Here is a 22,607-nt window from a genome sequence, read left to right on the forward strand (position 1 = left end):
AATCTACTTTTTGCCTGACATCAGCTTGACATCCATTAATCAGCCAGTAGGCCTCAAGTTTTGACACTGCAGAGTCTCACTCAAGAAGTCTAGGGCTTAGACGAGGTGCCAATCGGTTTCTGCTCTCTTGCCAACTCCTTAAGGAATTATCATGTTTGGCTTGACAATAACAGCAATGGAGTTGGCAGGAGCACTACGAGATATGGGACCAGGCTTTCTAGGGCTCATTCATTGAACCATGAAAAGATAAATAGATTGCCTATTTCGGTAAATCAATCTGGAGTTAAGTTTGGGTTTGCCAATATACACTGAACAAAAATAGAAACGCAACATGTAAAGTGTAGGTCCCATGTTTCATGAGCTGAAATAAAAAATCCCATACATTTTCCATACGCACAAAAAGCTTATTTCTCAAACATGTTGTGCACAAATGTATTTTCATTCCTGTTAGTGAGCATTTCTCCTTTGCCAAGATAATCCATCCACCTAACAGGTGTGGCATATCAAGAAGATAATTAAACAGCATGATCATTACACAGGTGAACCTTGTGCTGGGGACAAAATGCCCCTCTAAAATGAGCAGTTTTGTCACACAACACAATGCCACAGATGTCTCAAGTTTTGAGGGAGTGTGGAATTGGCATGCGGACTGTAGGAATGTCCTCCAGAGCTGTTGCCAGAGGACTGAATGTTCATTTCTCTACCATAAGCCGCTTCCAACGTCATTTTAGACAATATGGCAGTATGTCCAAATGGCCTCACAACCGCAGACCACATGTATGGCGTCGTGTGGGCGAGCAGTTTGCTGATGTCAACATTGTAAACAGAGTGCCCCATGGTGGCGGTGGGGTTATGGTATGGGCAGGCATAAACTACGCACAATGAGCACAATTGCATTTTATCGGTGGCAATTTGAATGCACAGAGAATCCATGACGAGAACCTAAGGCATATTGTCGTGCCATTCATCCGCCGCCATCACCTCAGGTTTCAGCATGATAATGCACAACCCCTTGTCGCAAGGATATGTACACAATTCCTGGAAGCTGAAAATGTCCCAGTTCTCCCATGACCTGCATAATCAGCAGACATGTCACCTATTGAGCATGTTTGGGATGCTCTGGATCAACGTGTACGACAGCGTGTTCCAGTTCCCGCCCAATATCCAGAAACTTTGCACAGCCATTGAAGAGGAGTGGGACAAAATTCCACAGGCCACAATCAACAGCGTAATCAACTCTATGTGAAGGAGATGTGTTGAAGCTGCATTAGGCAAATGGTGGTCGCATCAAATACTGACTGGTTTTCTGATCCACGCCCCTACCTTTTCTTTTTATGGTATCTGTGACCAACAGATGCATATCTGTATTCCCAGTCATGTGAAACCCATAGACTAGGGCCTAATTTATTTATTTCCATTGACTGATTTCCTTATATGAACTGTAACTCTGTAAAATCTTTGAAATTGTTGAGTTTATATCTTTGTTCAGTATAAATACTACAAGCTTTTAGGACAAACCATCTCAATAGATCCATATTTATTTTTACTTTTTACTTCCTTAGACACAGAAAGAAGTCATTATGTTAACAAGGAATAATTTGTCCTTTTTAACAGCTCCCCCATTAACAGTGCAAATGGTTATGCTGTTTGTGCTGCCCTTCAACCTACTGCAGCATCATCAATCACGACTGTCACATATTTGAAAAGTTCAGCATTGATGTGGGATTGTAATTTGAGCCAGTTTGCTACAGCAGGAAAAGAATCGTTCAAGAACAGGAAATGTGAATTATTATGTGCATTATAATGAATGGACATTTTTGTAGGGGTTGATACATTTTCAGTAAATTTAGTCTGACATTTCAAAGTGGAAATTATAAACTTCAGAAGCCTTTTTAAACCTCAAATACATTACAAGTAAAACATTTCCAACAGGGTGATCAAAGATCCTACTTCTGTACAAGTTCGGGCCTTTAACACCATATACAGCAAACACACATACTCACAGCCCCAGGCACATACCCAAACATACATGCACCAAAACAGACAGTATACGTTTGTTTTACTATCCCTGTGCAGACCTGATTTATTCCTATTCAAAGTCCTATTTTCCCTAACCCCTATCCTTAACCCCTAACTCTAATTGTAACTCTTAACCTAACCTCTAAGCCTCTTAGCCTTATGCAGACCGGCGAAATGTACCCGCTTGTCCAAATGTTCCTTGTTTTATCATCCTTGTGAGGACTTCTGGTCCCCACAAGGAAAGTAAGACCAAGCACACACGCACGGACACTCATCTTCACAGTCACTTTCAACTTGTTCTTGTCCCAGTCTAATCCCCACTAGAGTTCTCATTTTCAGCCCAACACAATTCTGTGAATTGATTCGCGCAGGGCGGGACACGGGCTTGCCGTGCTGTCTGAATAAAAAATGAACTATGTGTCTGCGTACCTTTTTAGCCTACTACGGCTCTCTCTCTGCTTGATTTTATTTAAAACCTGTTGGGGCTAGGGGGCAGTATTTGCACGGCCGGATAAAAAACGTACCCGATTTAATCTGGTTACTACACCTGCCCAGTAACTAGAATATGCATATAATTAGTAGATTTGGATAGAAACCCTCTAAAGTTTCTAAAACTGTTTGAATGGTGTCTGTTAGTATAACAGAACTCATATGGCAGGCCAAAACCTGAGAAGATTCCATGCAGGAAGTGGAAATCTGATTTGTGGAATAACCTTCAACACTTTGCCTATGAAACACACCGTGAGTTAGGATTCATTTAGCACTTCCTAAGGCTTTCACTAGATGTCAACAGTCTTTACAAAGGGATTTGAGTCTTCCCCGGTAGAAACTGACCGAACGAGAGGCCTGGAAAGTTGGTCATAGGGGGAGGGCCATTACTACTATGACGCGGGTGCCCATGGGTACCCTTTTGTTCCGAAATGTTTAGTAAGACAATGCAATCGTCCCCCTTGAATATTATTGAAGCTCTGATTGAGAAAGGCCCTAAAGATTTATGTTATACAACGTTTGACATGTTTGAACGAACATAAATATATTTTTTTTGCACATTTGTGACGACAAGTCCGGCGCACCTCGTACATTATGAGTAGCCTTCGGAACGCGCTAACAAGAAGGAGCTATTGGGACATAAATTATTAACTTTTTCGAACAAAACTACATTTGTTGTGGACCTGGGAAGTGGAAGTGCCTTCTGATGAAGATAATCAAAGGTAAGGGAATATTTACAATAGCATATTTGATTTTAGATGGTTCCAAGATGGCGCTAACCTGTATCGCCTAGCCTATTTTTCTGAGCATAGCACCTCGTTTATTGCAAAGTGTGATTTCCCAGTAAAGTTATTTTTAAATCTGGCAATGCGGTTGCATTTACGAGATGTTAATCTATAATTCTTTGAATGACAATATTACATTTTAAAAATGTTTTCGAATAGTAAATTGTAGCGCTGATTCACCGGAAGCATTTGAGGGAAAATATTTTCTGAACGTCACGCGCCGATGTAGATTGCTGTTTTTATATATAAATATGAACTTTATCGAACAAAAAATGCATGTATTGTGTAACATGATGTCCTAGGAGTGTCATCTGATGAAGATTGTCAAAGGTTAGTGCTGCATTTAGCTGTGTTTTGGGTATTTGTGTTGCATGCTAGTTGCTTTGAAAATGGCAGTGTGATTATTTTTGGCTGGGTACTCTCCTAACATAATCTAATGTTTTGCTTTTGCTGTAAAGCCTTTTTGAAATCGGACAACGTGGTTCGATTCAGGAGAGGTGTATCTATAAAATGGTGTAAAATAGTCATATGTTTGAGAAATTGAAGTTATAGCATTTATGAGGTATTTGTATTTCGCGCGACGCGATTCCACTGCCTGTTGACTAGGTTCCCAGACAGGTTAAAGAATGAATGAATGACTGTTTGATTCTATTAAAGTAGGCAAAGTTACGTTAAGAAAGATAAAACAGGACACACACTCACAGCTTGATGATGGTTAGATTGTATTAGGCAAGTAGAGTCCAGAGCAAGATAATACACTTGATTTAGGCTACATTATTGCCTGCTAAATGTTTCTGGTCAGTGATAGATGAGCACACAAATAAATGAGCTACCACCTCCATTTGCCCAGCCAGAGATCAATTAACCAAATACACAGACCGATTTAGTGAAAGAAAATCACATTGATTCAGACATGTCACAGGCTTTTGGTCAGGAGTAGGACAGGCTACTGTGTGAGTGAAGAGCAAAATTCAGTTGTTAAGCTAGCAAAATATTCTGATCGGCTAATATATGAGTAAACTACAATCTTTTTTTATTTAACTCGGCAAGTCAGTTAAGAACAAATTCTTATTTACAATGAAAGCCTACCCCGGCCAAACCCAGATGACGCTGGGCCAATTGTGCGCTGCCCTATGGGACTCCCAAGTACGGCTGGATGTGATGCAGCCTGGATTCAAACCAGGAACTGCAGTGACACCCCTTGCACTGAGATGCAGTGCCTTAGACTGCTGCGCCACTAGGGAATAAAGATGATCATGAGCACTCACTTTAACTTAGCCTAATTGTTTCCAAATATCCAAACGGAAATTCAGTGAAAACTAAAATCGGACATCGATTGTCTCAAAGCTGTGCGATGGCGCTGTCCCAATCTAATGGTGCTGAAATTTTTATCTAGGTGACCACACACTACTATTGCTTTAAATTTGTATAATAGTTTGATATGACTTTGGGGACTCTATTTAAGGCGATGCTAGTGTCAAACGCACGTTAGTTTGCAATCTTGTCACATAAAAACTGTCGCACTGGCAATTTCCAGCCCTAATGCCATGTTCGGCTATGTCTAAAATCAGCAAGCTTGCGCTCAGATGGGAGAGGTGGAAATATTTGAGGCGTGTACTTAAAAACATGATCCAAAGTGCTAATGTTAGGCAGCGCTGGTAGGGATATTTAAGACCAACCAATAGCTGGTTTTAGCGGTAAAGAAGTTGGTTATGGCATGAATTTAGACAGCGGAAACGCAGCCTATGTGTAGGCTACCCGTGTCGCACACCGCCCATATTCACATGGAACAAGATGGGATTTGGTGCCTGTATACGTAGTATTAAGAAACATAAAACATGAATGTTTTTTCCCCAATTTCGTTTTATTTGATTAAAAACCAAGCATAGCCTCCCCTTCTCTCAATGAAGTCTTTCTTTTTGTCCTGCCCAATGTAATCAAGTAGGCTAGTCAAGACAGTTGATAAAGTGTTTGGGTCATGAGACCGGACGGAAATAAATCTTAATCACCCAAGCTATATTAAAATATAAAGTTTGAGAGGAGCAAAACAGTGAGCTGACATTCCTTTTTTATCTACGTATTGTAGGCAGGCCTACATTATTTTAGCCATGCCTTGGACATGCGTAAAACCCCTCCATGATGTAGGCTAAATGTGTCCATGCCCATCATGAAACGAGAGATGAGAACCTCGGTGAATACCGGTAAACCTCATATTCTCCTGTAACAATTGTTTGTTTTCCGTTTCATATTTTTAAAACCCAAACCCTCTGTAGGCTACTCTTACGCTAGGCCTACTATAATGAAGGCAATGCATTGTCTTTTTTTATGCTGGCAATTTTATTATATCATTACATTTGACATGTATTTATTGTTAAAAAAAACAGTGCTTGTTTTTCATTTAATTTTATTAAAAACAAATTTACTAGAATGATTCACTGTCCTGGTTTTGTGGTGAGAACATCCATGGCACGCATACAATGCAACTTCTGGAGAAGTGTGAATGCGATCTGTAAGATGGTTTCCCCCTATTTCGTGATATCCAATCGGTAGTTAGTCTTGTCCCATCACTGCAACTCCCATATGGACTCGGAGGGGGAAAGGTCGAGAGCCACACGTCCTCCAAAACACGACCCTGCCAAGCCACACTGCTTCGACACATTGCTTGCTTAACCTTTAAGCCAGCTGCACCAATGTGTCAGGTGAAACACCATACAACTGGCAACCGGAGTCAGCGTGCATGCGCCTGGCCCACCACAAGGAGTCGCTAGAGCGTGATGGGACAAGGACACCCCGGCCAGCCAAACCCTCCCCTAACCCGGACAATGCTGGGCCAATTGTGCACCGCCTCATGGGTCTCCCGATCGCGACTGGCTGTGACAGCCTGGGATCGAACCCGGGACTGTAGTGACGCCTCTAGCACTGCAGTGCCTTAGACCGCCATTCGGGAGGCCATTGAGTGAACATTCTCCCTTTTTTTATATTAGATCTTTGTCCAGCTACTGTGAAAAGTTTGGATGTGTGTAAGACTCTCCATAATCTGCGTTGTTTTAATATTATATGCCCACGGGAAGCAATTATGGCCGCAATGGAGAGGTTCAAAAGCTTCAAGTTCCTCTGTGTCGTGAAGAAAGCATGGCAGCGCCTCTTCTCCCTCAGGAAGCGGAAACCATTTGACATGGCCGCTCAGATTCTCAGGAACTTTTACAGATACACCATTGAGAGCATCCTGACTGGATGTATCAACGTCTGGTATGGCAACTGCACCGCACTCGCTCAGAAGACACTACAAAGGGTGGTGAGGACAGCCCAGCATATCACTGGGGGTGAGCTTCCAGCCATCCAAGATGCATGCCAGGCAGTGTCTGAGAAAGGCCAAAGTATTTGCAGAAGACTCTATCCCCTGGCCATAAGACTGTTAAATGGCTAACAACTACTGTTCTACCTCTCCCACAGACTATCCACACTGACTATGCCCATCCAAACACAACTACGCTGCTGCTAAAATTATTATTGTTTAGATGTATTACTACCACTGCAATGCTGTTAAATTATTATTGATTTCCATTACTATGAGTATCCATCTATTTGTCACTATTACTCCTGTTTACATGCATATGCATATTTTATCATTAGTATATTACCATGAGTATTTATACATTCCTGCAGCAGGAATCCTGCTACCAGTTCCATTATTATTAATCCTGCTACCAGTCACTTTCTCCTTATCCCTGCCTACATGTAAATACAGTTGAAGTCAGAAGTTTACATATACGTTAGCGAAATACATTTTAACTCAGCTTTTCACAATTCCTGACATTTAATCCTAGTAAAATGTCCCTGTCTTAGGTCAGTTAGGATCACCACTTTATTGAAAAATTTGAAATAGTAGAGAATGATTTATTTCAGCTTTTATTTATTTCATCACATTCCCAGTGGGTCAGAAGTTTACATACACTCAATTAGTATTTCGTAGCATTGCCTTTAAATTGTTTAACTTGGATCAAATGTTTCGGGTGGCCTTCATCAAGCTTCCCACAATAAGTTGGGTGAATTTTGGCCCATTCCTCCATGACAGAGCTGGTGTAACTCAGTCAGGTTTGTAGGCCTCCTTGCTCGCACACGCTTTTTCAGTTCTGCCCACAAATGTTCTATGAGATTGAGGTTAGGGCTTTGTGATGGCCACTTCAATACCTCGACTTTGTTGTCCTTAAGCCATTTTTCCACATTTACATTTACATTTACATTTTACATTTACATTTACAACTTTGGAAGTATGCTTGGTGTCGTTGTCCATTTGGAAGACCCAAGCTTTAACTTCCTGACTGATGTCTTGAGATGTTGCTTCAATATATCCACATAATTTTCCTCCTCATGATGCCATCTATTTTGTAAAGTGCACCAGTCCCTCCTGCAGCAAAGCACCCCCACAACATGATGCTGCCACCCCCGTGCTTGACGGTTGGGATGGTGTTCTTCGGCTTGCAAGCCTCCCCCTTTTTCCTCCAAACATAAGTATGGTCATTATGGCCAGTTCTATTTTTGTTTCATCAGACCAGAGGACATTTCTCCAAAAAGTACGATCTTTGTCCCCATGTGCAGTTGCAAACCGTAGTCAAGCTTTTTTTATGGCCGTTTTGGAGCAGTGGCTTCTTCCGTGCTGAGCGGCCTTTCAGGTTATGTCGATATAGGACTTGTTTTACTGTGGATATAGATTATTTTGTACCTGTTTCCTCCAGCATCTTCACAAGGTCCTTTGCTGTTGTTCTTGAAATGATTTGCACTTTTCGCACCAAAGTACGTTCATCTCTAGGAGACAGAACGCGTCTCCTTCCTGAGTGGTATGATGGCTGCGTGGTCCCATGGTGTTTATACTTGCGTACTATTGTTTGTACAGATGAATGTGGTACCTTCAGACATTTGGAAATTGCTTCCAAGGATGAACCAGACTTGTGGAGGTCTACAATTTGTTTTCTGATGTCTTGGATGATTTCTTTTGATTTTCCCATGATGCCAAGCAAAGAGGCTCTGAGTTTGAAGGTAGGCCTTGAAATACATCCACAGGTACACTTCCAATTGGCTCAAATGATGTCAATTAGCCTATCAGAAGCTTCTAAAGCCATGACATTTTCTGGAATTTTCCAAGCTGTTTAAAGGCACAGTCAACTTAGTGTATTTAAACTTCTGACCCACTGGAATTGTGAAGCAGTGAATTATAATTGAAATAATCTGTCAACAATTGTTGGAAAAATACTTGTGTCATGCACAAAGTAGGTGTCCTAACCTACTTGCCAAAACTATAGTTTGTTAACAAGAAATTTGTGGAGTGGTTGCAAAACGAGTTTTAATGACTAACTAACTCCAACATAAGTGTATGTAAACTTCCGACTTCAGCTGTATCTACCTCATCTACTGCTCCAGTAGTTGAAACCGCTTCTGTATCTTTCCAATATAAGCTGCATAGACATAATATATAATTACATGATGAAATCTTGTATTCACAAACCGAAAATAAAAGACACCCTACCGTTCAAAAGTTTGGGGTCACTTAGAAATGTCCTTGTTTTTGAAAGAAAAGCTAATTTTTTGTGCATTAAAATAACATCAAATTGATCAGAAATACAGTGTAGACATTGTTAATGTTGTAAATGACTTTTGGAGCTGTCAACGGCTGTTTTTTGTTATTTTAATTTAATTTTTTTATGGAATGTCTACATAGGTGTACAGAGGCCCGTTATCAGCAACCATCACTCCTGTGTTCCAATGGCACATTGTGTTAGCTAATTCAAGTTTATCATTTTAAAAGGGTAATTGATCATTAGATAACCCTTCTGCAATTATGTTAGCGCAGCTGAAAACTGTTATTTTGAGTTAAAGAAGCAATACAACTGGCCTCTTCTTTAGACTTGTTGAGTGTCTTGAGCATCAGCCTTTGTGGGTTCGATTACAGGCTCAAAATGGCCAGAAACAAAGAACTTTCTTCTGAAACTCGTCAGTCTATTCTTGTTCTGAGAAATGAAGGCTATTACATGCGAGAAATTGCCAAGAAACTGAAGATCTCGTACAACACTGTGTACTACTCCCTTCACAGAACAACGCAAACTGGCCCTAACCAGAATAGAAAGAGGAGTGGGAGGCCCCAGTGTACAACTGAGCAAGAGGACAAGTACATTAGAGTGTCTAGTTTGAGAAACAGACGCCTCACAAGTCCTCAACTGGCAGCTTCATTAAATAGCACCCGTAAAACACCAGTCTCAACATCAACAGTGAAGAGACGACTCCGGGATGCTGGCCTTCTAGGAGGAGTTGCAAAGAAAAAGCCATATCGCAGACTGGCCAATAAAAATAAAAGATTAAGCTGGGCAATAGAACACAGACACTGGACAGAGGAACTCTGCCTAGATAGCCAGCATCCCGGATTTGCCTCTTCGTTGTACGAGATCTTCAGTTTCTTGGCATGTTCTCGCATGGAATAGCCTTCATTTCTCAGAACGAGTAGACTCTTGAGTTTCTATACATTTTTGAGCCTGTAATCGAACCCACAAATGCTGATGCTCCAGATTCTCAACTAGTCTACAGAAGGCCAGTTTTATTGCTTCTTTAATCAGAACAACAGTTTCCATCTGTGCTAACATAATTGCAAATGTAACGTTCGTCGTAAGAAGGAGAAGTGGACCAAGGCGCAGCGTGGTAAGTGTTCATGATACTTTATTTCAAGAACACACTCAAACGAAATAACAAAAGGCGAAAAAACGAAAGCGCACAGTTCTGTCAGGCACAGAATGCTAAACGGAAAATAACCTCCCACAAACACAGGAAGAAAACAGGCTGCCTAAGTATGATTCCCAGTCAGAGACAACGATAGACAGCTGCCTCTGATTGGGAACCACACTCGGCCCAAAAACAAAGAAACAAAAAACATAGATTTTCCCACCCGGGTCACACCCTGACCTAACCAAACATAGAGAATAATAAGGATCTCTACGGTCAGGGCGTGACAGTACCCCCCCCCCCCCCAAAGGTGCGGACTCCGGCCGCAAACCTGAACCTATAGGAGAGGGTCCAGGTGGGTATCTCCTCTTGGTGGAGGCTCCGGTGCGGGACGCAGATCCCTCTCCGCTTTGGGCCCCCCCACTTTCGTGGAACCGGACTGCCGACCGTCGCCGGAGGCTCCGGACTGGGGACCGTCGCCGGAGGCTCCGGACTGGGGACGGTCGCCGCAGGCTCCGGACTGGGGACGGTCGCCGCAGGCTCCGGACTGGGGACGGTCGCCGCAGGCTCCGGACTGGGGACCGTCGCCGGAGGCTCCACGCCATGAAACGTCGCCGGAGGCTCCGGGCCATGGATCGTCACTGGAGGCTTCGTGCCATGGATCATCACTGGAGGCTTCGTACGTGGAGCCGGAACAGGTCTAACCGGACTGAGGAGACGTACTGGCAGCCTGGTGCGTGGAGCTGCCACATGGCTTACCAGGCTGGAGAGACACACTGGAGGCCTGGTACGTGGAGTCGGAACAGGTCTCACCGGACTGGGGAGACGCACTGATGGCCGGGTGCGTGGAGCAGGCACAGGGCGTACCGTGCTGGGGAGACGCACTGGAGACCGGGTGCGCGGAGCTGGCACAGGATATACTGGGCCGAGGAGGCACACTGGAGGTCTGGAGCATAGGGCTGGCACAACCCATCCTGGCTGGATGCTCACTTTAGCCCGGCAAGTGCGGGGCACTGGCACAGGACGCACTGGGCTGTGAAGTTGCACTGGCTACACAGTGCGTAGAGCTGGCGCAGGATATCCTGGACCGAGGAGGCATACTGGAGACCAGGAGCGCTGAGCTGGCACAACCCGTCCTGGCTGAATGCTCACTTTAGCCCTGCAAATGCGGGGCGCAGGCAACGAGCGCACCGGGCTGTGAATGCGCAGTGGAGACACAGTGCGCATCACCGCATAACACGGTGACTGACTGGTCACACGCTCCCCACGGTAAGCACGGGGAGTTGGCCCAGGTCTACACCCTGACTCTCCCCTTGTGCCCCCCACAATTTTGGGGGGGAGCTGCCTCTCGGGCTTCTGTCGTTGCCGTGACTCCCGATCTCGTCACCGTTCCTCCCTCGCTGCTTCCACCTGTTCCCATGGGAGGTGATCCCATCCGGCCTTGATCTCCGCCCACGTCCAGGATCCTTTGCCGTCCAGGATGTCCTCCCATGTCCACTCCTCCTGGCCACGCTGCTTGGTACGTTTTTGGTGGGAGGTTCTGTAACGCTCGTCGTAAGTGGTAGTTGAAGTGGACCAAGGCGCAGCGTGGTAAGTGTTCATGATACTTTATTTCAAGGACACACCCAAACAAAATAACAAAAGCCTAAAAAACGAAAGCGCACAGTTCTGTCAGGCACAGAATGCTAAACCGAAAATAACCTCCCTCAAACACAGGAATAAAACAGGTTGCCTAAGTATGATTCCCAATCAGAGACAACGATAGACAGCTGCCTCTGATTGGGAACCACACTGGCCCAAAAACAAAGAAACAGAAAAGATAGATTTTCCCACCCGAGTCACACCCTGACCTAACCAAACATCAGGGCGTGACAGCAAAAGGGTTTTCCAATGATAAATTAACCTTTTAAAATGATAAACTTGGATTAGCTAACACAACGTGCCATTGGAACAAAGGAGTGATGGTTGCTAATGATGGGCCTCTGTACGCCTATGTAGATATTCCATAAAGAATCTGTAATTTACAACATTAACAATGTCTACGCTGTATTTCTAATCAATTTGATGTTATTTTAATGGACAAAAAATGTGCTTTTCTTTCAAAAACAAGGACATTTCTAAGTGACCCCAAACTTTTGAACGGTAGTTTATATATTAAGAGCACAACCAATGGCCCCAAGAAGAGTTTGCGGGTAATTCTCTTGGTCATTTCAAAGTTTTATCTGCATTCTGTTTTGGGTGAAATATTAATGTGACTCATATCTTGGATGCACAGATACACACAAGTTGTTTTTGTCCTTACTTGTTAGGACATTTGGGTGAATTGTTAGGACATTGGGGTCCTGATAAGGTAGGAAAACAATTACACACACACACACACACACACACTTCCTTTGCTCAGACTAGGCTATTACAATGCTCCTAGGAGCTGTTTATGAGTAAAATACAGTACATTAACTACAGGCAGACACTGAGGAACCCAACCCGATCCAAAATGAGTTGGTTTGGGTCCTCTTTCATTTCGTCAAAACAGTAGTTGGCTACATCTGGCCCACTTAAAATAGGCCACAAACTTCCCAACGTTTTTCCAGAATGAATGGTGACAGGAGAGTGTCATCACAAATGTACATTCCAATGACAGAATGGTACATTCAGGATTAGTAATTAACAGATTTTTTTTAAACACAGTGTGAATTTTCACCAACTATAAGTCTGACAATAGCAAAGATGAGCACATTTTGTTCTCCTGACATTCTCCTGTATGGTGCCAGGCAAAACTATTGAACATATTAGCATGCAGAGCATGTGTTTCTTGAAATAATCAATTGACAAGGTAATGACATTCACTTTTGCAGAACGCTTTAATGGCAGGCAAAGGCCACCATTCAATAACTGTTATATAGTACTGTTTCATTTATTCCTGTAAAAATCCACTTTTTTATGCTCTTCTCTTTTGAAAATCGAGATTATCCCGGTTGCTTTGATGTTGTCTAGAGGAGTGTCAAGTTGTGCTCTTTTGCATATAATAAAATCCACGACAAAAAACGCAGTCCAATGTTTTTCAGACTTTCCAATTCTCCACAAATTTGTAACCAAAGTATCTATTATCAAGTAAATATTTGTAGTTGCTACCCACAGGTTATGAATCATTTGACTGATGGGAGTAGTATGTTTACTTATTTTTCACATTGCATACTGTAGTTGTTTACGCTTAAGCACTCAGAGTCATTAGTAACAGAGGTCATGGAAATTCATATCTCAAAAGGACTGCACCTGATTGACGAGTCAATGGTATGCTAAACAATGAATTGATGCAGATACTCATGATATTCTATCAGGTAGGCATAGACTACTTTGTAGTTAACATTTAATTGAGAAGGTTTTTAGGAATCTATCAGAAGATGGTTGTTATTAGCATCATCGCTACGGGCTACACAACTTGGTAGGAATGCGCTTCCACAGACAGGGGCATTCCTGTGCCATTGCTTCTTCAGAAAGTTGAAGGAAAATACAAATCACTGATCCATTTTGTTCATGTCATGTTTATCTTGGGCACGTTTATAAATATTCCAATAAGTTCAATACATTTAGTTGATTTCCTACAAAGTTCAAAACATTTTTTTATATTGTTGAATTCCGTTTGAATGTCTGGATTCCGTGATTCCATCCGTGCTCTCCGTATCGCAGATTTTATAGGGCCCTACAAACAGTGACTGTATTATTGTGTTCTATTAAGTGTGCAGAGAGAGTGAGAGCGCTAAGTCCAGTGAAAGATATTTATGTAGAACCCCCCCGCCGCTTAGATAGGGCTTAGATTCTAGAGGGTTAATGGCCCCTTTAACCTGTTATGGATAGGGGGCAGTATTTTCACGGCCGGATAAAAAACGTACCCGATTTAATCTGTTTATTACTTCTGCCCAGAAACTAGAATATGCATATAATTGTTTGATTTGGATAGAAAACACCCTAAAGTTTCTAAAACTGTTTGAATTGTGTCTGTGAGTATAACAGAACTCATTTGGCAGGCCAAAACCTGAGAAGATTCCAAACAGGAAGTGCCCTCTCTGACCATTTCTTGGCCTTCTTTATTGAAAACAGAGGATCTCTGTAGCGCATTTGGATAGTGGTCGATCTGAGAACAATGAAACGGGTGCGCGTGTGCACGTGAAGAGTCCATTTTACATTTTCAGTCTTTGAACGAAAACGACATCTCCCGGTCGGAATAATACCGCTATTTTACGAGAAAATTCGCATAAAAATTGATTTTAAACAGCGTTTGACATGCTTCGAAGTACGGTAATGGAATATTTAGAATTTTTTTGTCACGATATGCGCCGGCGCGCCACCCTTCGTTACCCTTCGGATAGTGTCTTGAACACACGAACAAAACGCCGCTATTTGGATATAACTATGGATTATTTGGAACCAAACCAACATTTGTTGTTGATGTAGAAGTCCTGGGAGTGCATTCTGATGAAGAACAGCAAAGGTAATCCAATTTTTCTTATAGTAAATCTGAGTTTGGTGAGTACCAAACTTGGAGGGTGTCAAAATAGCTAGCCTGTGATGGCTGGGCTATCTACTCAGAATATTGCAAAATGTGCTTTCACCGAAAAGCTATTTTAAAATCGGACACCGCGATTGCATAAAGGAGTTCTGTATCTATAATTCTTAAAATAATTGTTATGTTTTTTGTGAACGTTTATCGTGAGTAATTTAGTAAATTCACCGGAAGTGTTCGGTGGGAATGCTAGTTCTGAACGTCACATGCTAATGTAAAAAGCTGGTTTTTGATATGAACTTGATTGAACAAAACATGCATGTGTTGTATAACATAATGTCCTAGGAGTGTCATCTGATGAAGATCATCAAAGGTTAGTGCTGCATTTAGCTGTGGTTTTGGTTTTTGTGACATATGCTAGCTTGAAAAATGGGTGTCTGATTATTTCTGGCTGGGTACTCTCCTGACATAATCTAATGTTTTGCTTTTTGAAATCGGACAGTGTGGTTAGATAAAGGAGAGTCTTGTCTTTAAAATGGTGTAAAATAGTCATATGTTTGAAAAATTGAAGTTTTCGGATTTTTGAGGAGTTTGTATTTCGCGCCACGCCCTATCATATGATATTGGAGCGGTGTTCCGCTAGCGGAACGTCTAGATGTAAGAAGTTAAGATTGCAGATGGTCTCCTACCATTTCGATGGCTGAAGCCCAAAATGAATAACTGTTGAGGTCTGAAAAAGCTCAAACAATGTTGTTACCCTCAAGGTGTCTGCCTCTTGCAAACAAACACAGGATACACACACTCCATCACACACACACATTTTCATGAACACGTACACTCATACACCCAACCGCAATGGGGATGACTTATCTACTTTCCCCAACAAGACCATCTATCTGTGTCGCACAGATGGCCACCTGCTAAGCCTCAGTCCTCTGCACTGACGAGACATTTACCAAGCATATTTGTCCAAGAATACCACCATGCATAAAGCAAAACAATTTTTTTTTATGATATTTGCAGAGACTGACGCAAACAACCACCAGACATGAATCATAATTGTCTAGTATCTATCGGCCGATGCGAGCCACCATTTGACAAATTATGATTATATGCACTCTACCTCCTTGAGAGGCTCTCTGGCGGCTAGGATGAGAGGCTCTCTGTCGGCTAGGATGAGAGAGTACAGCACACAGAAGGGGAGATGAAAACAACTTAAAGGAAGAGGATGAAGTTCAAGGGAAAAGGGTGATTCAGCTTTGCAATTATGCAGGAGTATGTTAGCAAAATATAGAAAGAAGGCTCCCCTGCCTGCCTTCTTCCAATTTGGTTCGGACTTATCAACGACCAAAGGGGAGGAATTTCGACAATTGTGTGCCGATCTGAAATCAATCCCACCTTGTTAGGGAGATAAAGGTTCGTGCAGACTGTATGATTTTAGCCATCTTATGCCACGATTTTGCCTTCCCAGACAACATTTCCACGTTGTGTGCAAATTCCTTGGTCTAAACGATTGTCGGACGTCTTGGCTCATTCAGTATGACAGGGTCTAGGTCTGCCAATAATCCTGCATTGTAGTCTAAGTGGGCATAACAATCCCACTCTACCCGGACCTGATGGTGATAAGTCTGGCAGACTGGCAGTAGAAGCTGGATCAGCTACTTAGCTGAAAGGTAGGCCCAGGTAGTCAGCTTCTAAAACAGACATGGCTTCTTGTGTTTACTTATTATATACAGTATCTCCAGGTGTTGCAAACAATTGGGCACCCCTTCCACAGCCGATTGGGATTCTGTAGAGCTGGAGGAACACTACTTCTCTGAAAGTGGGGAGTGAGGGGGCTTAGAATATGGAGGAGGGGAGTTAGAGAAGTGGATTTGAGAGCAGGTGGGAAGGGTGCAGTGACAGCGGATCTAGATAGCTGTTGTAGAAGTCATAGTGATTTTATTTACAGATGAATCAGGTGGTCCAATGAGCAATATTGACACAATGGTCAATAAATGTATTTTTACACATTTCTCACAATCCTTAGTAGCAGGCAAACCTGTCTATTCCAAAGAGACCAGGTTAGGGGTGTACCAGGCTCAACAGCCTTACCTCTCATTTACCAAACTGAATTTCCCTAGAAGCCCGAAAATAACCGCTTACAGTTGGTATCATAAATATTCACCCCCCTTGGATTTTGTTGCATTTCAAAATGGGATTGAAATAGATTTGATTGTGATTTTTTTTTTGTCATTGATCTACTCAAAATACTCCGTAATGTCAAAGTGAAAAGAACATTATACAAATGTGTCCTAAAATAGTAGTTTCATAAGTACAAGTATTCACCCCTTATGTTTAGGCAAGCCAAAATTATTTTAGGAGTAAGGTTTGGCATAACAAATTACATAAGTTACATGGACTCACTGTGTTAAATAATTTGGGGTTGACCTGAATTTTGAATTATTTTTTCATTGAAGTATTGAATTTAAAGAACAGATTCAACTACAAAGACCAGTGAGCATTTCGAAAGCCTCATAAAGAAGGGCAATGATTGGTAGATGAGTAACAATAATAAATTAGACATTGAATATCACATTAAGCATGGTCAAGTTAATAATTATGCTGTGGATGATGTATTAAACCACCCAGACAAATCAAAGATATTCGTCCTTTAGAACTGAGCTGCAGGGCAGGAAGGAAACTGAGGATGGATCAATAACATTGTAGTGACTCCACAATAATAATATACTGGAAATGACAGTGAAAAGAATACAATTATACTGAATACAAAATACACTGCTCAAAAAAATAAAGGGAACACTTAAACAACACAATGTAACTCCAAGTCAATCACACTTCTGTGAAATCAAACTGTCCACTTAGGAAGCAACACTGATTGACAATAAATGTCACATGCTGTTGTGCAAATGGAATAGACAACAGGTGGAAATTATAGGCAATTAGCAAGACACCCCCAATAAAGGAGTGGTTCTGCAGGTGGGGACCACAGACCACTTCTCAGTTCCTATGCTTCCTGGCTGATGTTTTGGTCACTTTTGAATGCTGGCGGTGCTTTCACTCTAGTGGTAGTATGAGACGGAGTCTACAACCCACACAAGTGGCTCAGGTAGTGCAGCTCATCCAGGATGGCACATCAATGCGAGCTGTGGCAAGAAGGTTTGCTGTGCCTGTCAGTGTAGTGTCCAGAGCATGGAGGCGCTACCAGGAGACAGGCCAGTACATGAAGGAGACGTGGAGGAGGCCGTAGGAGGGCAACAACCCAGCAGCAGGACCGCTACCTCCACCTTTGTGCAAGGAGGAGCAGGAGAAGCACTGCCAGAGCCCTGCAAAATGACCTCCAGCAGGCCACAAATGTGCATGTGTCTGCTCAAACGGTCAGAAACAGACTCCATGAGGGTGGTATGAGGGCCCGACGTCCACAGGTGGGGGTTGTGCTTACAGCCCAACACCGTGGAGGACGTTTGGCATTTGCATAGAGAACACCAAGATTGGCAAATTCGCCACTGGCGCCCTGTGCTCTTCACAGATGAAAGCAGGTTCACACTGAGCACGTGACAGACGTGACAGAGTCTGGAGACGCCGTGGAGAACGTTCGGCTGCCTGCAACATCCTCCAGCATGACCGGTTTGGCGGTGGGTCAGTCATGGTGTGGGGTGGCATTTCTTTGGGGGGCCGCACAGCCCTCCATGTGCTCGCCAGAGGTAGCCTGACTGCCATTAGGTACCGAGATGAGATCCTCAGACCTCTTGTGAGACCATATGCTGGTGCGGTTGGCCCTGGGTTCCTACTAATGCAAGACAATGCTAGACCTCATGTGGCTGGAGTGTGTCAGCAGTTCCTGCAAGAGGAAGGCATTGATGCTATGGACTGGCCCGCCCGTTCCCCAGACCTGAATCCAATTGAGCACATCTGGGACATCATGTCTCGCTCCATCCACCAACGCCACGTTGCACCACAGACTGTCCAGGAGTTGGCGGATGCTTTAGTCCAGGTCTGGGAGGAGATCCCTCAGGAGACCATCCGCCACCTCATCAGGAGCATGCCCAGGCGTTGTAGGGAGGTCATACAGGCACGTGGAGGCCACACACACTACTGAGCCTCATTTTGACTTGTTTTAAGGACATTACATCAAAGTTGGATCAGCCTGTAGTGTGGTTTTCCACTTTAATTTTGAGTGTGACTCCAAATCCAGACCTCCATGGGTTGATAAATTGGATTTCCATTGATTATTTTTGTGTGATTTTGTTGTCAGCACATTCAACTATGTAAAGAAAAAAGTAGTTCATAAGATTATTTATTTCATTCAGATCTAGGATGTGTTGTTTAAGTGTTCCCTTTATTTTTTTGAGCAGTGTATATTCCATTTCGCCGCAACAGAATTTTGGTGCAACCAAATCATGTGCTGGTGCCTCTAATTGAAAAAGTTATTGGCACCAGTGACATGAGTGGAAAGTCTTAGTCTGGAGCCCTGCTATGGTCATAAGCCTACTATATGCTTCCCAGTCAAAACAGTTCATGCATATTAGGCCCTGGTGGAGTGGTGTCAGGAAAATAACCTCTCCCTCAACGTCAACAAAATGAAGGAGCTGATCGTGGACTTCAGGAGACAGCAGAGGGATCACACCCCCATCCAGATCGACGAGGAGCGGAGAGGGTGAAAAGCTTCCAGTTCCTCGGTGTGCACATCACTGACAACCTGAAATGTTCCATCCACACAGACAGGTGCAACAGCCTTTGCTCGTTTTTCATGCAAAGGTATGTTAAGGAAGTATGCGAGCACAGACGTTCACTTCGCTTAGCCGAGTTCTTACAGGAGCAAACCTACAGTATGTATGCAGATGACTTTCCAGGTTCTGTTGTATTGATTACTGTAATGTAAATGGCAGGGGTGGCTTGATTCAGCATAGGCTCCCGAGTGGCGCAGCGGTCTAAGGCACTGCATCTCAGTACTAGAGGCATTACTACAGACCCTGATTTGATTCCAGGCTGCATCACAACTGGCCGTGATTGGGAGTCCCATAGGGCGCACAATTGGCCCAGTGTCATCTGGGTTAGGGTTTGGCCTGGGTAGGCCGTCATTGTAAATAAGAATTTGTTCTTAACCGACTTGCCTAGTTAAATAAATGTTAAATAAAAAAGTAATACAAATCTGTAAATAACCCTATCCTAATAATAGCTAACTCTATTATTAAAATATATGATCAATTGACTATGGCTTTTCAAGTCACCCAGCAGTGCTATTTGCAGAGTTAGCTTCAGGTAAATGTTGCAAATCTTAAGCCATTCCTGAACCGGCGACCAAAAATACTCCCTGTTCACCCACGACTGCGTGGCTAAACACGACTCCAACACCATCATTAAGTTTGCTGACGACACAATAGTGGTGGGCCTGATTACCGACAACAATGAGATATGCTATAGGGAGGAGGTCAGAGACACTGCCAGGACAACAACCTCTCCCTCAATGTGAGCAAGACAAAGGAGCTGATCGTGGACTACAGGAAAAGGTGGGCCGAACAGGCCCCCATTAACATCGACGGGGCTGTAGTGGAGCGGGTCGATAGTTTCAAGTTCCTTGGTGTCCACAACACCAACGAACTATCATGGTCCAAACACACCAAGACAGTCGTGAAGAGGGTACGACAACACCGTTTCCCCCTCATGAGACTGAAAAGATTTGGAATGGGTCCCCAGATCCTCAAACAGTTCTACAGCTGCACCATGGAGAGCATCCTGACTTGTTGCATCACCGCCTCTTATGGAAACTGCTCTGCATTTGACCGTAAGGCGCTACAGAGGGTAGTGCGTATGTCCCAGTACATCACTGGGGCCAAACTTCCTGCCATCCAGGACCTACAGTTGAAGTCGGAAGTTTACATACACCTTAGCCAAATACATTTAAACTCAGTTTCACAATTCCTGACATTTAATCCTAGTAAAAATTATTCCCTGTCTTAGGTCAGTTAGGATCACCACTTTATTTTAAGAATGTGAAATGTCAGAATAATAGTGGAGTGAATGATTTATTTCAGCTTTTATTTATTTCATCACATTCCCAGTGGGTCAGAAGTTTACATGCACTCAATTAGTATTTGGTAGCATTGCCTTTAAATTGTTTAACTTGGGTCAAACGTTTCGGGTGGCCTTCATTAAGCTTCCCACAATAAGTTGGGTGAATTTTGGCCCATTCCTCTATGACAGAGCTGGTGTAACTGAGTCAGGTTTGTAGGCCTCCTTGCTTGCACACGCTTTTTCAGTTCTGCCCACACATTTTCTATGGGACTGAGGTTAGAGCTTTGTGATGGCCACTACAATACCTTGACTTTGTTGTCCTTAAGCTATTTTGCCACAACTTTGGAAGTATGCTTGGTGTCATTGTCCATTTGGAAGACCCAAGCTTTAACTTCCTGACTGATGTCTTGAGATGTTGCTTCAATATATATCTACATAATTTGTCACCCTCATGATGCCATCTATTTTGTGAAGTGCACCAGTCCCTCCTGGTTCACTTGCAGGCAGCAAAGCACCCCCACAACATGATGCTGCCACCCCCGTGCTTCACGGTTAGGATGGTCTTCTTCGGCTTGCAAGCATCCCCCCTTTTCCTCCAAACATAGCGATGGTCATTATGGCCAAACAGTTCTATTTTTGTTTCATCAGACCAGAGGATATTTCTCCAAAAAGTACGATCTTTGTCCCCATGTGCTGTTGCAAACCATAGTCTCGCTTTTTTTTTGTAGTTTTGGAGCAGTTGCTTCTTCCTTGCTGAGCGGCCTTTCAGGTTATGTCGATGTAGGACTCGTTTTACTGTGGATATAGATACTTTTGTACCTGTTTCCTCCAGCATCTTCACAAGGTCCTTTGCTGTTGTTCTGGGATTGATTTGCACTTTTCGCACCAAAGTACGTTCATCTCTAGGAGACAGAACGCGTCTCCTTCCTGAGCGGTATGACGGTTGTGTGGTCCCACGGTGTTTATACTTGCGTACTATTGTTTGTACAGATGAACGTGGTACCTTCAGGCGTTTGGAAATTACTCCGAAGGAGTAATCAGACTTGATTTATTTTGATTTTCCCATGATGTCAAGCAAAGAGGCACTGAGTTTGAAGGTAGGCCTTGAAATACATCAACAGGTACACCTCCAATTGACTCAAATCATGTCAATTTGCCTATCAGAGGCATCTAAAGCCATGACACCATTTTCTGGAATTTTCCAAGCTGTTTAAAGGCACAGTCAACTTAGTGTATGTAAACTTCTGACGCACTGGAATTGTTATAAAGTGAATTATAAGTAAAATAATTTGTCTGTAAACAATTGTTGGAAAAATTACTTGTGTTATGCACAAAGTAGATGTCCTAACTGACTTGCCAAAACTATAATTTGTTAACCAGAAATTTGTGGAGTGGTTGAAAAATGAGTTTTAATGACCCCAACCTAAGTGTATGTAAACTTCCGACTTCAACTGTATATACTAGGCGGCATCAGAGGAAAGCCCAAAAAAATGTCAAAGACTTCAGTCACCCAAGTCATAGACTGTTCTCTCTGCTAACGCACGGCAAGCGGTACTGGAGCCCCAAGTCTGGACCAAAAGACTCCTTTACAGCTTCTACCCCCAAGCCATAAGAGTGCTGAACAATTAATCAAATGGCCAACCGTACTATTTACATTGACACCCCACGCCCCATTTGTTTTTACACTGCTGGTACTCACTGTTTATTTTCTATGCATAGTCACTTGACCCCTACCTACATGTACAAATTACCCCGACTGACCTGTACCCACGGAAATTTACTCATTACCGGTATCCCCTGTATATAGCCTTTTTATTGTTATTTTATTGTGCTACTTTTTATAATTTTTTACTTTAGTTTATTTGGTAAATATCAGGTTAGTTCTGAAGGATTCATTGCCATAGAAGTGTACCTAAGCCGAGTTTGCGAAAACCTGGCTTGATGTACAGGTCAAAGTATTGTGATTTCATATTGAACCCAGTAAGGATAATGACTTTGCAAATACCTATTTTCCAGACATTGACGTCAGGTGCACTTTAGTTGCTGAATGGAAGGTGAAAAGGCATCTTTATTATTACGTCTTCATTATT

The 22,607-nt window shown here is 42.9% G+C and overlaps 1 protein-coding gene across 1 annotated transcript in view; it reads right to left on the minus strand.

Moving 5' to 3' along the window:
* The window catches only part of rxfp1 (relaxin family peptide receptor 1), a 106,525-nt gene that overhangs the window by 53,087 nt on the left and 30,831 nt on the right, over positions 1 to 22,607 (minus strand). The gene's annotated exons all lie outside the window — the stretch shown is intronic.

The sequence above is a fragment of the Salmo salar genome, chromosome ssa09 (assembly GCF_905237065.1).
Source record: "Salmo salar chromosome ssa09, Ssal_v3.1, whole genome shotgun sequence".
Taxonomy (NCBI): domain Eukaryota; kingdom Metazoa; phylum Chordata; class Actinopteri; order Salmoniformes; family Salmonidae; genus Salmo; species Salmo salar.